The sequence below is a fragment of the Taudactylus pleione genome, unplaced genomic scaffold, assembly GCF_031769625.1.
Source record: "Taudactylus pleione unplaced genomic scaffold, aTauple2 ptg000102l, whole genome shotgun sequence".
In the NCBI taxonomy this organism is placed as follows: domain Eukaryota; kingdom Metazoa; phylum Chordata; class Amphibia; order Anura; family Myobatrachidae; genus Taudactylus; species Taudactylus pleione.
The window spans coordinates 1,116,794-1,133,597 of record NW_028284504.1 but is presented as its reverse complement, the minus strand read 5'-3'; positions in this window follow the sequence as shown (position 1 = coordinate 1,133,597).

The window sequence follows — 16,804 nt, the reverse complement described above, 5'->3', positions numbered from 1 at the left end:
TGATGTATCCACCACGTGACCACTGCAGGAGGCTGGACCGCTCCTGTGTTACCATCCACTAGGGCATAGAGGGGGAATAAATATTTGTGGCGAGCGCAGCGAGCCACCGTGCCCGAAGCATAGCGAGGGGACACTTTTGGTCCCCCATTAGCATCCCCGCCCCTCCCCCTTCAGGCCGGGTCACGTAGGTGTGACGTCACAGGTCCATCAGCGCTGTATAGTCTAGACCTAACTGTAAACATTGTCTGGGGGGTGAGTTGGGTTGGGGGTATAGTAATGTATGAAGGGGTGAGGTAAATGTATCTGGGGTGTATAGTTATGCATCAGGGATGGGAAGGGGGGATGAGAGGTATAGTAATGTATCTGGGAGTGTATACTTAAATATTATCTGTGAATTGAGATAGCCTTAAGGATGTAATATATCAGGGGGGGTGTGCACCTATTTTATCAGCTAAGGAAGGTAGGTTAGGGTGTGTAGTATTGTATTGTGGTGGATTTGTATACTAATAGTTTTTTTGGGATTGAGACGGGTTATATATATATATATATATATATATATATATATGTGTGTGTGTGCGTGTGTGTGTGTGTGTGTAATAAATATAGGGGGTAGCTCAGTGTGTAGAGGAGGTGGAGGTTGTTTGTTTGTACTGGGCCCCACAATTTCTGATGGCAGCCCTGTGTGTCTGTATGTGTGTGTGTAGTCTTTGTGAGTGTGTCTGTCACTGTGGCAGTGTGTGTAATGCTGAACAGTCCATCAAATATATATATATATATATATATACATATATATAATATATATATGTATATATTATATATATATATTTCAAACGAGTGCTGCTGCTTGTTTTCATCTGGTTTCATATCAAATCTTTCCAGAGGGCACTGTTGGACATTAGTGAGATTGTGGGAGTGCCGGGCTATTGGCATTTATACTGTGTATATATAATATATATATATATATATATATATATATATGTCTGTGGATTTATTTCATTGGTTCTGTATTTGGTATTTAGAAACCCCCCTCTCAAAATCCTGCATTTGCCACTGAATGTTGACATCAAAACTGTCGACATTTTGACTCAACTGACTTTAAAGAGCCTACACAGATTAAATACATAGGGTTACAGAGTAATTTGGTCAGTACTGAAGTTAACCTGCTAATTACACACTACAAGGATACCAATAAGATTCTTAAACAGATAAATAAGAAAGGTAAGCAAATCATTGATTTAATAAAAACAGCACATCAGATCCCTTTACAGGTAACTGGTACAAATATAGTATGGACTATTTATCATTGATTACATATGATACTTTCTGCCCCACCATGAAGTCATAGAATGCTGACCCTTCTAGAGGGTCGTCAGGTAAGTCCACTGATGACTTTTGCTTCCAAAGGTCCAATGTCTGGATGCCTACTGATTCCAATTGTTTATTCAGCTGGTCTGATATGTGTTCTGTCCTTCAGTCCAAGGCTTTGGAATGCCTTTCATGTTTCTTAGTCATCAAGTCATGGAGCACATGTATGAAGCTCTGGGAAGTGATAAATTAGTGAGTGATAAACGACCAACCATTCAGCTACTAACTGTCATTTTTCAAACACAGCCTCTAACACGACAGTTAGGAGCTGAGTGGCTGTTCATTTATCACTCTGCACTTTATCACTTTCCAGAGCTTCATACATCTTACCCATGGTTACAAAGCTGACTAGATCTCCTACTAAGGAAAGGGAGGTGTCATTGGCTTCACACTACCTCTGACACTTTTTGCCCTGGAACCTACTAATCTTTCATCTGCAATGTCTGGATCATCCTTTTCTGTTGATATTTGTATCACAGAGCTAAAAATATATCAAACATCTAAGCAGTGTTAGTCCTCTGGTTGATCCACTGTCAGCACTGTGTGATTACCTTATCCTTTTAAAGATGGCTTCTGGCAATTTATTGAGCACCTGTTCTTGTGTTCCTATGTTCCTGATTTCCTAACCTATATTTCCTGATACTAACCTCACACTATTACGCAATCAATATTCTTTTCATTTCTCACCTAGATGCAAGAAGGAGTCCTCTCCTTTATTCCAGGCTTATAATCCACTTGGCAAACAAAGAAAAATGCACACAAGCAACACTAGAGTGCTCCTTCAAGGAGTTCCACAGCAGATTACATGCTCTTAAGATTAAGCGATATGAACCTTGGGATGCAATGGCCTATCCGATGGCCGACATATCGGGCGGTCCCCACACACAAAGCAAACCGCTGCCCGACATGCCGGCACCCCCCTCCACCACCCGCATAGCGCTGCATACACAGTATCCATACACGGTGCACAGTGTTAGTATTGGGGTATTGAGAAAAGACGCTAGTTAGCGTTGTGCGACTACGTGTATTGTGGAGTACACCGTGGTACGTGTTTTGCAGGGTTGATCATATTATATGTTTAAGTAACTGTCTGTATTTATATAATGAGGACTTTTAACATCTTTCTATTGCGTGGGAATCGCACGACGCTAAATAATAGCATCGCCGTATGTACTTATAATGTGTGAGATTCACTAAAAATGGCGCTTGGCGGCCAGTCACAAAATGGCGTTTTGTTGCCATTCGCAAAATGGCATTGTGCAGATTTCATTTTAAACAGATTCTGTCTCAGCTTATCCAGCTTTGACAATGCAGATGCCCAGCAGCCTGTCTTAAGACGTCCACTTATGCACGTCATCTCCAGGATGTGTATGCAACCATCGGTAACACCGAGTACCATCGGAAGCGATCGCAGCACTTGTGATTGACCATACCCTACCGCAAGCACTGCAAGTGATTCAGTGTGATTTTCAACCATGCGACGTGTCCTAATATGCTGTGTCTTAATTATGCACTCCTCTTAAACGGCGTTAAGATTCTCAGGCACGCCTGCATTCGCACAACCACTCCCCCATTTCCATCGACCAACCCCTGTCACCACCCACAAGCGGCATGTCCTGTCACTCATTCTAGTGAGCTGTCTATGCGCAGCGGGCGAACGCTTCCCGATTGCATGGACTAGTTCGTGCACGCGCACTGCGATGCGTATGCATGCGCAGATTGCAAACATAGGCTGGCTACATGCGAACGCAGCCTAGCGAGTGGGTCTGAATCAGGCCCTTAGTCCCATGCTGTGCATGCTATGGCGTGAGGACATTATGTTAGGGGACCCCTTGCTGTTTGTCCTGCTTATTTTGCCACTAACTGCCCATGCTGTGAGTGGTAATGTTGTTTACACTCTGGGGGAGACAGATGGCAATTTTTATTATTATTATATTTTTTTATTTATTTAAGAAAACTCACACTGACATATATAAGCACAATGATATGCTTAATACCTTACAATAATGTTTTATGCCAACGTACACATTTGTTCCCATATGCAATGCTGAACAGAGGGATCTTAGGGATCTGTGCAGCTCTTAATATAGATGCATATATAAGTTTTTGTTAAACTTTCTTTTGGACACAAAATGCACTCATTTTGGGGCCAAGTCTGCATCACTCCAATGTATATATATGCATTAGAGTAAATTATGAATAGGACATCATTTGCAATTAAAATGGTGAAAAGCATTAACATAAGTCAAAAATATCTATATTTTGATAACAATGAACATTTGCAGGCTACAAACAATCTACAGTCTGTATGAAGCAAGGTCATATGTTCTTAGCATTTACAATTTATCACAATTCAGTACAACTAATATCAATATATCGAACAATACATTAAAGTATGGTTAACCTTTACAACATATTAATCATCATTAAGTTGATGATTGTGAATGATGTCTCTAATATGCCGCTTTATCATGGTAAATTTAAAATGTGTCTTGATGCTCTTTACGCATTTACTTCTTTATATTGAGTTGCACATATCTCAAGATAATGGGATCCGGCCGTCCATCAGGTTGCCCTGACGAAGCAGACACTGCATGGGGTAAATTTACTAAAATGATAGTTTTTAGAAGTGGAGATGTTGCCCATAGCAACCAATACGATTCTACTTAACATTTAACTAGCACATTCTAGAAGATAATAGCTAGAAGCTGATTGGTTGCTATGGGCAACATCTACACTTCTAAAAACTCTCACTTTAGTAAATTTACCCCTGTGACTTACTAAACCCGGAAGGTAATATACATGTAATAGGATAGTGTGATGGAGCTGATTATACAGCCCACAGGGAATACCTTTATAGCTAAGCAATGCAGATTAAGCCAAAATATATGTGACAACATGTAGCACTTTTATCACAGTAAAATCTGTATTTTGAAAGTGCATTATTAACAAATGAAAAGTTTTTAAGACCTATATGGTTATACAAGTTACTGTGTGCAATATAGGAAGACTATTTCCAATAACAATAATATTAACAGATGTGAATACATATTGCTCTGCCAAACTCTATAAAGGGGAAAAATGAATTTGTAATAATTAACATTTTATCACAGTAGATAGTATATTACACTGTGGAAACATCCTGTCTGGCTTGCTATCCTCATCTATCAGTGTTACTAATAAAATAATTTTATGAGTCCATGCTGATACAATATTTATAAATAAGTACAGAAAAACTTTATAGGAATAACATAAAATCTTTATTGAAATATAAAGGAAATATTCACAGCAGTATTCCTGCACACAGCCATCTTTTTAATAACTATTTCTATCCTTACTCACATTTCTTTACATTTTAGCATTATCTCGCAGTTTTTTGGTTACCTATTTTTTTTTTAACACTAATTTCATCTTTTTTAGTTTGTTTTGGCTTTCGGACCCAAAGACCTTTTTTTTGGAAATCTTATATATTCGAGTTGGGTAAGTCCATTTTTTTTCTTGCATTTGCGAACTAATTAACGCATTTTTGACTGTTGGTGTAGTGACTTGCATTTGCGAACTAATTAACGCAGTTTTGACTGTTGGTGTAGTGACTTGCATTTGCGAACTAATTAACGCATTTTTGACTGTTGGTGTAGTGACTTGCATTTGCGAACTAATTAACGCATTTTTGACTGTTGGTGTAGTGACTTGCATTTGCGAACTAATTAACGCATTTTTGACTGTTGGTGTAGTGACTTGCATTTGCGAACTAATTAACGCATTTTTGACTGTTGGTGTAGTGACTTGCATTTGCGAACTAATTAACGCATTTTTGGCGGCTTATTCATCATGTAAACCAGTTTTGCTTTTCCCTTTTCCATTTTTGGGGTCCATTTGAACCCTATTTGACGTACGGTGTGCAATGTCGTTTTCATCGATGGCCAAATGTGTGTTTCGCCTATTTTATGTGTTGGCTTGCAACAATTTGACAAACAAAAATTCACCCTCTAAATTTTTGATGTCTCATTTTTGGCTTTTTGACAGTTTATACGTATCATGACAATACCCCGGCATGTAAGCAGCTATGGATGGTATCAGAAAGCTAAGTTGTTTTATGTTACTTTTGGGGTGGCTCAAAAGCCTTACATTGTAAACTTTGAATTTCAGGTAGATCTGGGGCGAATTGTTCTGGCCCTGCTCCCGGAAGACGACCAACCTCAAACTCGTCCCAGGCGTAGGCATCGTAGGCATGCAAGGCCCCAGATATTTCGAACACGTGTCACCCTTTTTGGAATGCCCGATGATGAGGTTTTAAGACGCTACCGTCTACCTCCCAAAATCATCATAGACACTCTCTCATTAATAGAAAGTGATCTTGAGCGGCAAATTGACAGTCCAACAGCAATACCACCACTGACGCAATTTATGGCGGTGTTACATTTCTGTGCCTCAGGATCGTTTCAAACAACGGTGGGAATAGTGGCGGGCATCTCCCAATCCTCCTTTTCCCGGATCCTGAGGGCAGTGATGGAGGCACTTTTCAAGCACCTCCATCATTTTATTAAAATGCCTTTGGATATGGGTGCCCTTAGTGTGGCCAAGGCCAATTTTTACCAAATAGCTGGCTTCCCACACATCATAGGGGTTGTGGATGGTACTCACATACCACTTCAGCCTCCAGCACGGCTGGAGGCAATATTTAGAAACCGTAAACACTATCACTCCCTGAATGTAATGGTGGTATGTGATGCCTCCCTCCAGATCCTGTCCCTGAATGCTAAATTACCCGGAAGTGCTCATGACTCCTTCGTCATCCGGCAATCAGGGATATGGCAGAAATTAACCAACCTACAAGCTGGTGATGCGTGGCTTCTGGGTAAGTGGAGACCTTTAGTACATAACAATGTTAAGCTTGATACACAGTGTTCCTGATGTGGTCTATTTTTGTTCACAGGAGACAGTGGATACCCTTGCATGTCCTGGCTGCTCACTCCTTATTTGGCTCCCACACCAGGGCCACAAAGTGCGTATAATTCCGCACTTACAGCCACCAGGCAAGTGGTGGAGCGCTGTATCGGCCTTTTAAAAGGCCGATTCAGATGCCTCCACCGCTCTGGTGGCGAGCTCATGTATGTGCCGGATATGGTGTCTAAAATTGTGGTCCTGTGTGGGATATTTCACAACATTGCCATAAGGAGTGGTGTCCCAATGCAGCCAGAGGATGCCTTACCTGAGGATGGCCCCCCCGAGGTTGGTCGAAGGTCAGTATGTGGGGGGGCCATACGCGATGATGTGGTGGCCAGATTTTTTAGGTAAGTTTGAACAAAACTACAGTGTTTATACCTAATGTGTTTGTGTTTGTTTGCGAACATCTAATTTTGTTTTTTGTTTCTCACCATCTTCTGTTTGTTCACATAATCTTTGGCACTCCAACGCTCACTACTTCCTGCTACCCTTACCAAACCTGGATCTGGTCCTTTTGGGCATATATTCTGGAACCCATATCGCAACGCCATGTTTGTGGAATCATGTTGGCATGGTCCTTCGTCAACCAGTTCTTGATTTTTTGTTTTTATTTAATTATTTCTTGGTATGTGTTGTATTTGAATTTATCACTGTGTTCTTTTTTTGGGAGTGACCACTTTGTTTTCTCTGTTATGTTGTGAATAAATGTTTGGAGAGTGAAATGGTCTTCCTTTTTTGGGACGTTAACAGCAAGTGTAACCAGGTTAACACAAGTTACATTTGACTAAGGGGTAAACCAGTACTGACGCCAGTTGAGCTAAACTGAAATATGTTTTCAGCTTCCCAACCCACACCAAAAGGAAGCCTGGCCCAACCTTGGGATTTGTAAGATTGGCCTAAGCAGCTTGCGCACCAACTAGGAACCTGTAAAATGTAGAAATATGTAATTGACACTACACCCAAAAAGGGAAATTACATTGTTACTGTTATGTGTTTCTTGTGTCTGTTTGACATACAAAGACAAAACACAATCTAACTTTTAAAAAAGGGAAATCCTTGCAGGAACAGTCTACTTATGTCATGCTAAACTATCTTGGTTTTGTATTTTAAAAATGAGCCACAACGTATATTTGTCTTAATAAATTTATTTGGAAAATATAACAAAAATAAAAAAACTACTGCCGAAGGAGGCCAGACAGCCGGTCGAGGGCCACCAGAATGCCGATGACATGTTGGCGCATCTGCCCCACACAATCCGCCACCTCTTGCCGACGCCTCTGTTCCTCTGTGGGTGAGAAAAGTGTGTGGGTTAATACAACAATAGGGAATCCACATAAAAAAAAAAAAACACAACCAAATCACTCCTAAACCCAAACAAAAAAAAAAAAAGGGGGGGCTGGCAAAAATACAAGGCCTAGGTACAAATTCCCACAGGTATGATATGTGTATGTTGAAATCACCAGGAAGAGGTAAAGGCAAACCTTCAAAATCACCAAAAGTCAAGCCACAAAAACTCGAAGAAAGGCACGACACATGATTACATACAAACAGTTTGTGCTTTAAAAAAAAACAAAAAAAAAAACATACCGGGAGCCAAAACGGGAGCTCCGGAAATACCTCCATGATCCTCCTCGGAGGATCCCTCATTCCCCAAAGAATGGGGAGGAGTTATGATGGACTCCGGGGAGGGGGTAATTGGAAGAGGGGTGGGTGGAGGAGAGGGGGAAGTGGGACGGAGGGGAAGGAGGCCCGACATTTCCGGGAGAGGGTCTGGGAAGGATGGGGAGGAGTGGGGAATAGGGGAAAGATTTGGGGTGGAGTGTTGGCTGGGGGTTGGGGATAGTGGCCGGGAACGCCGTCTGGACGGACAGTGACGGCGGAGTCTTGGCTGTCCCCCTAAAATATGACAAAGAAATTGCGGTTAGTTTATGGACAAATCCGGCCAACAAAACTAAAAAAAAAAAAAAAACCAACAAATAAGCCAAATAGCAGTAGAATGAATAAATCAGAAATAGAGGGAAAACATGCACACGCAGATATGAGTACAAATAATAAATAGGACAGACAGGAAAACATGCACACGCAGTTTGACCCACAAACACAAACATTAAAACCACAATACATAACACTTACTTTCCAGGATCTCCATGCGAAAGCATGCCAGCAAGCGGGGCGTTCGCCGTTGCAGGTCGGACCACCTGCGCTCCAGCTGCCCGATGTTGCGGCGTGAGCCGAAGGACCGCAGGCGGGACCGTGCCTCCGCATACGCGGAGCGCTTCTGCCGGTTGGTCATGGGTTGAGGTTGGCTGGTGATCCGGCGATCCATGACCTCCGTAAGCACCAGCAGCTCGCGCCTGGTGAATGCGGAGGCTCTCATGATGGCAATGGTGTTTTTCTTAAAAATCATTTTTGATAAAGTGTGTAAAAATTTTCTGATTGGCTAATGTATTTTGGAAATTAACAGGAGCAATTTTATTGGTTAGTGTATGAGTCATGTGTTCGACAGGGCCAGAAATCTCTGGAGAGTTATGATAGGCTTGATGCAGTGACATGCGTAAGCAATTTTAATTAAGAAATGAACCCAGGGAAATATGCGGGGATCCACAGCAATAGTACAATTGTTTAATTGTGGTTCACATGTTTTTTGAACAATAAAAGCGAATGTTTCATCCGTACGTATTCTGCGGGTAAACACAAACACGGACAAGAGTAAAGTTTCTTGCATTGTGTTGAAAAAAAACAAACAATTAAGCTAATTGATACATTGATTGGCATGATACGATTGAGGGAGGTAGGCAGAATAAAGGAGCAGGTAATCGACATCTGACAAGTCCACTTCCTGTTTATACTTGTGCGTGCGTTCATTTCAAGCCATTTCGGGGATGTACGCTCGCTATTTCGTACGCTCGTTAGTTAGAGGAGGGGTCGTCAGAGTTTAGGGAGGAATTTTAGATGCGAACGAAAATACGAGCGAGCCATTGAATTTAAATATTTTTGTACGTACGCCTAACGTACGTGCGCCCGCTTGCGAGTGGGTCTGAATGAGGGCCTTGGCTGCTTCTGTCTTTCCATTTCGGGGCAGGAACTGGGTAGTGACAATGAGATCGCACGTAAACACCCTGACCTGTGGGAGTTTCATGGGAGTGTTGTGGGCGTGTAACAAAAGTCCCGTGTGATTCTTGCATACTGTTTAGCCGCCGGTTCAAATCCGGACACTGTGAGCCTGACAGATGGAAATCCCGACAGCGTGAGGTAAGTACCCTAACCCTCCCCTCTCTCCCCTAACCCTCACCCTCCTTTAGGGGTGCCTAACCCTAACCCCCCCTCACGCGGCTAACAGGACGGGCGCCTCATACTCACTTTGTTTGGGCCCGCGTCATCATGGATTCCGGCATCGGGATTATGACAGGCGTAATAAATAGTGGCTGCAAGTGACTACCGTAATGTACCTTGACGCATGCGCACTATGACTCAGACGATAATCGATCAGCTGCGGAAACAATGGCATAGCATACAACTCTGAAATAGGCCCCCAGTTCTGCACTGCAGTGCAGAAATGAGATTATATGAGATATAATTATATCTCTATCTATGCTATCTGCTTTGTTGGAGGCAGGGGCATATTTATAATGGGTGCAGGGTGTGCGGGGCACACGGGTCCTGGGTCCAGGGGGGACTACACCACATGCCCTGTACCCATTAGTCTTATACTTACCTGTCCATAGTGCTGCTCTGCAGAGGTGAGCAGACACCGCAGAGCAGCAAAAATTCCCGATTCGGCCTGGAGCCTCCCAAAAATCGGGTGCCACTCCCAGCCCTCCGGACAGGTAGGCAAGTCTCCCGGCCGGCCGCCGACAAACCTCCGCAGCAGGGGGGCCGATGATGCAATTTGCGCTGAATCGCATCATCATGACTCCGTCCCAAGCTTCACAATGCCTATAATCTCGGCATTATGTAGCAGAGGCAAGGCCAAAATGATGCTAATCTGTGGCCATGCCCTCCTATGCAGTGCCACGCCCCCCTGCTTGGCCAACCTGGCTGCCCTCTCCCGGAGGGGGCTGCCATAATGTTGGCAAGCATGGGTTGCGTCTTTTGCCACAGTTGTGTCTTTGTTCTAATGCCATGGCCTATTTTGAGCACACTGAGATGCCCACTTGCAGTGGCACTAATCCCTCGCTCTGCATCGAAGCTTGCACCAGCCCTATGGCAAGCGCAGCTTACCCATCTGATCATGGCATCCTGTGTACATCTTTAGACGCAGTTGCTAACAGCGACATGCCCGCATCTGGCTAGCCACCCCCATGTTACCTCCCAGGAATGCCCACTGAAATCCCCAGCTCTTTTCCTGAAATCATTCCGCGTCTCAGTGCGGTAACCATCAGGATTTAAACCATCAGCCAACTACGTGCTGCGTCGACACTGTGTCCACAGCACCAAGGATAAAAGGGGTAAGGTTGAAAGTAATAATTGGAGATTGTCCTTAAGAGGTATGAGGTTGAATGCAATGTGATGTTTTAACATAGGACATGGGGCCTGATTCATTAAGGATCGCAACTGCGATTACACACGCAGAAGGACAATTGCTGCGTACTGCGCAGGCGTATGTATCGCAGTGCGCATGTGTAAAGGCTTCACTGCGATCTACACAGCCCATTGCAGAGTGATTGACAGGAAGTGAGCGTTTGCGGGTGGTGACGGGGGGTGGTCGGTGAAACGAAGGCAGGCCTGTGCATTTGAACGCCGTTACAGGGGTGTGCATAAATTAGTCATTGTGATGGCATACGCCGCTTAAGCTCCCACTGCGTGCGACAAGGTTAGTAATGTCTGAGTAAAGTCTAACTTTGTGCAATTGTGCCTGAGGCTCCGATGTTACTTGATGGTACCGATGGTTTTGCATTCTTGCAAATTATTACAGATGTGTGTAAGGTGAAGTGGGCGTCCTTATGTTGGGCTGCGATGGCATAGCTATAGCAGACATCATATATTCACAGCGGGACTGCATGTGTAATCTCAGCTGTGATCGCAATAGTGATCTGTAATGAATCAGGCCCTAGGCGCAGAATGCTTTAATGGGGGGCTTTCCAAAGATTGTGAAGTGGGGAAATACAAAAAAAGCATTGCAGGTTTTGCATGGTCCTTTATATATAGGGAGGCTGAAGTCCCCTAAATCCTGTAAATATAAGCAATTTAGGAATTCCTATTTACCATTTCTCACAGCCTACAATAGCCATCATCAGATACCAGTCACATAGGCTGTTACTGCAGACTTATTAAGTACAGTATATTACTTGTACCCCGGTTGTCCTCCAATGTTATTACGAGCTCAGGATGGTGATAGCAGATGTACTGCAGAGAAAAAATGCTTTATCTTTCATTTAATGTTATTTCTGTTTTAAACATTTTTTTATTTATATTGAGACTACAAATTCAAGGACTTGAAATTCTCCCCATTATAATCTGAATTCTTGTTTTATGTTCTAAAATACCAGGGAAAAATAAAGATGTCCTCAAAAAGGGGGGGGGATAGTAGATCAGCTCTCTCCTGGGACACACTCTGCTGCCACTCTTCTCTCACCTGGCACTTTCTATCCTGACACCATTGGCATGGGACTCTGTAACCTGACACCTCCCTGGCACACTCCTCATTCTCCTGGCACCATCTTCCCAGAAACCCTGGCACACTTACCTCTTCTCAAACACCCTGTCACCACCCCTGGGGCTCTATCTCTGTCCCCTGAAACAGTCTCTTCTCTTTTATTTACATACAGGAAACACTACAAACTATTCCTGAATTTTAGTCTTTTTATTGAATATGTACGAAAGTGGAAAAACACAGTTTTATTTCCTTCTTGTTGCGCATGTGGAAAACAAAATAGGAAAAATAAACACCAAACTCCCCATTAAAAAAAAATAAAAAAATTGAATTCTGGAAATCTTAATTAAAAATACCTGTAATGACGGGGTGTTGGATAGATTGTCATGAGAGGGTGTATAATCAATCATTTATGGGGTATTCTCCCACAATGCATAGGGCAGTGTGAGCTCTAAATACATATCTGGGTTAGAGAGGGGTTAGTCTCTGCCAGAATATATCTCTGCCTGGACCTACAGATGTAACACATTTTTGCACTAGAATTCATGGTTCATTGACCACTTAAACACAGGGAATGCGGCAGACAGTGCTGCAATAATAAAGAATATTATTAACAGTATAAAGGCAGTCAGAGTACCTACTTTTACTATGCTTAGGGCCTGATTCAGAGGGGAAAGCTGAAGCGCCACCAAAGAGTCTATTGGCAGCCGCCCGTCCGCGACTTTATGCAAATTCTGCTACAAACTCCTTCCCTTGTGCATATCTGTGCGGTCAAATGTGCAAGGACTGAGACGCCCACTTTCAGCTTCTGTACATGGAGTGATACCGATTGGTGCACCATCGGTTGCAACATCGAAACTTGCAGCAGCCCTATAGCAGGTGCAGTTTCTCCGCCTGACCACGGCCTCCTTAGCTTGCGGCTATGTGTCTGATTCACTTCGCCCGTGACACACCCATAATACTTCAACTGAATAGAGCATTTTTGCATGCATTCCTAGCCACCTCCCAGTAACTGCCCAGGGATGCCCATCACTTTACCACAACATTTCTGGTATCATCTGTTACGATTATAACAACACCTTTGTGCGTACGCTCTGTGTGACACATGTGCAGTAGGAGTTTTTAGGAATTTACTTGCATGCGCAGTTACAAAAAATCCCTGCATTTGGTAAGCAATGCATATATTCCAATTCCAGCAGCAAATATGTAACAGTCAAAGGAAAAGAAAAACTTCCATATACAAATGGTTACAGTGAGGGAAAGTGTTTCTAGGTCTTAATAAAGGGCCTGATTGAGAGTTGTATAGTAATGCAAACGCATTTGCGCATTTTGCCACTTAGCAATTGCTAAAATATACTGATGCACCAGCCGGTGGAATTTGTAAGACGCCCACCAGAGCCCTCGCAGCTGCCCGCAACGCGTACACAAACACAATATTACAGGCAGATCCTGAATACATTGACGCCTGAGTCTATGGGCACTCAGAATGGCCTCGGTAACGGAGACGCTGGAGCTTTGTTCTCTGCGTGTGCGTGGTCGCAGACGTTGGCTAGTACACGCCCAGGAAACAGCCCAGATATGCCCACATTTTGGCCGTAACTCCCCTTAACCACCCACAAAACGGTTTAATCCTGTCAATCAATTGCGAGTGAATACTCACAGCGAGTTTGAACGCAATTCATTCACCGTGCGTGCGCAATGTGGCTGTGATGCATGTGCAGACCACCGTTAATTACTCATCTGCGTGAAAATCGGCATGGCGTTCAACTCTAAATCAGGCCCTACTTTTTCATTAGCAGATGTAGTATGAAAACTCGACATTCCAAATGTTGACACCAGAATTTCAATAGGTTCTGATTGTGGATAGTCAGAAGGTCAACATGGTCATTAGGTCAACAAGCAATATGTCAACATGGTTAAAATGTCAACACGTTCATAATGTCAACATTTAGCATGTCGAGACCAGAATGTCAACATATTTTGGCCTAACGCTAAACCTAACCTTGACCCTACACCTGACCCTAAAAATAACACAAAAATGTACTGTCGACATTCTGATAAATGTCGGCATTATTAACATGTCGACATTTTAACCATGTCGACATTTGTGAATGTCAAAATTTTTCTTGTCGACCTTATGTACATGTCGTTATTCTGACAGTCAACATTCAGAACCTGTCGACATTCTGACCAGATCCCTTCAATATAAGTCAAGCATGTATATTATTTGTATAGGTAGACCTATACAACTTGGTATCCCTCAGAGGAATCCGTGTAGATAACAATATTTTGAAAATGTCTTATAATAAGTGTTTGTGCAATAGCAATAATTTAGCAAATTTCCACTTTACTCTAGCACCTGCTTTATACAAGACAAAACACTCTCCATTCTACCAACACAATTGGTCAAATTTACTAAGCAGTGGCTTTTGCAAGCTGTCGACTATAGTAGTACTAACCCCAAAATTTAAAATGGCAATAATATTAAACGCAGAACATATCTGGTTTTGCATTTAGGATTATTGCTCTTTTAAATTTCTCCAGGTCTCCATACTCTCTATGATTTGAAGGTCAATCTACCATTTTGGTAGTAATTCGCAGTAGATACAGGAGTGAAACTGCCGTAGTCAATGGAGGCGCCCGTCTCCAGATGCCAGCCCTGAAGAGGCACCTCCTCTATTGCACCAGTGTCCAAGTAGGGCTTTAACAACAGCCCTGGAAGGCACCGCCACAACCGCCCACCTTATGACCCCCGGCCCATGTTTCCCTGTAGCTCCGGACCCTACACAATAAAGTGCCGGGTGTCGCTGCAATAGATAATTCGCGAGCGGTGCTTCCGGCCAGACTGTACCTGGCTCTCCTGACCTGAGTCCCCTTCTCCTGTGGACGGCGCTGACACAGGACATTGAGGTTTCATGACCTCTCATACTCAGGAAGAACAGTAAGCAATTGGAGCCCCGGGCACCCTGTGAGAAACACAGCAGAGAACAGAAAGAACACAGGAGAAGACAAAACAAAGAAAAAGGCCCCCATTTATCGTTGATTGCTTTTGCAATGCGATCAGGGTATGTCAGTAACGCCCATGATCGCATTGCAAAATGCGATCATACCGGTCAGATGTATCATCGGGGACTTGGGCTCTGAAAGGAGCCCGTCCTTGGGATGTCTCCGGAGAGCTACTGGCCAGTGCAGGGGGTGCTGCGCATGCGCGGTCCTGTGGACTGCACAGCCGGGGAAGGTTCCGGCGGATCCATCCGTCAGCTAATTATGTGACATAAGGGAGCCAAGCAGTGACTATTTTAGTGAAGCAGTCACAGAAAAAAATCTACTCTTACAGCAAGTTGAAGTACAGTAGCTGTCCATAGTGCTGAAACAGCAAAGTGAGAGCCACTCAGAGCTAGCAATCTGTCCTGTCGCTTAGCAGCAACTTAGAGAGGGCAGCGAGTCAGGGATGGGAGCAGGATCACATCTGAGGCAGAACATAGGGCCTAATAGAGATTTGGGAAAAGAGGGCCTGATTCAGACCCGGTCGCAAGCGCTGAGCGCTCGCAACCGGGTCGATGGTGGCCCAGAGTGCATGCGCACGACGGAGCCGAAAGCTCTCTGGGGCTTGCGGCCATGAGACCCTACCACAAGGGTCTCGTTGCAAGCCCGATGGTCTTGACAGCCCACAGCAATGCGAGCGGCCACGAGGCCGCTCCATAAAAAAAAACAAAAAACGCCCTGATTCAGAGCGAGAGCTCTGTCAGAGCGTCCGGCTCTGAATCAGGGCCAGAGGGCCTTATTCAGCTCGGATCGCAGTTGCTAATATGCACGCAATCGGCCGATTGTTGCGTTCTGCGCTTGCATATGCACTGGGTAGCGGCACTCAGAGGATTCAAATGAGAAACAATAGATGTCTCAGTCTATTGTATCTCATTTGAACACTCTGAGTGCCGCTACCCAGTGCAATTATTCATTCTCTCATCAGACCCATACGCACAGTTAAGGCAGGTCAGACCTCACTCAGGAATTGCTTACTTCAGCGCATGCTATGAGACCTCAGGCTGCGTATGGTATCACAGTGGATAATTTATGCACACCCCTGCAACGTTGTTGAAACGCATTGGCATGCCTGCGTTCGCCCGACCACGATCACCACCCACAAAGGGCACTTCCTGTCAATCACTCTGCGATGGGTCTGCGTGGTCACTGCGATTGCAGTCCCGATTGCAGTGGCCAGTTTGCGCACTGCGATGTATACGCATGCGCAGTATGCAACTATCGGCCAATTGCGTAGGTATAAGCAACTAAGATCCTTGATGAATCAGGCCCATAATGTCAACACAATGGGCAAGTTATGAGATACACAATGAACTTCATAGTGCAAATCACTCTCTGTCGGATTTTATATATTTTCCCAGTATATGGATGATAACGAATCTCCTGACACCATAAACAAATCCTGTTCAATGGAAAACAAAAAACAATTGTTGAACGATGGGGCCACACAAGATAGTGCACATACACCGGGCAGGCCTATAATTTCGGCCAGAGGTTCTTTATTTCAAGCTCTATCCATATTTTTGGACAATTTGCTACAACCATGTGTCCAAGCACAGGCCTCTTATCTTAAAGATACCAACATGCTGCTTAGAAAATTAGCTGAGATACCTAAAGGATGTTTGATGTGCACACTATCGATGTAAAGAACCTTCACACGTGCATTCCTCATGATCAGGGGTTACTATCAGTTCAGAGATTGATTACCAACTAGCCCCTAATACAGTGTTGGCTAACCTTGACACTCCAGCTGTTGTGGAACTATATATCCCAACATGCCCTGCCACAGTTTTAGCATGCCCTAATAGCAAAACTGTAGCAGTGCATGCTGGGTTATGTAGTTCCATAACAGCTGGA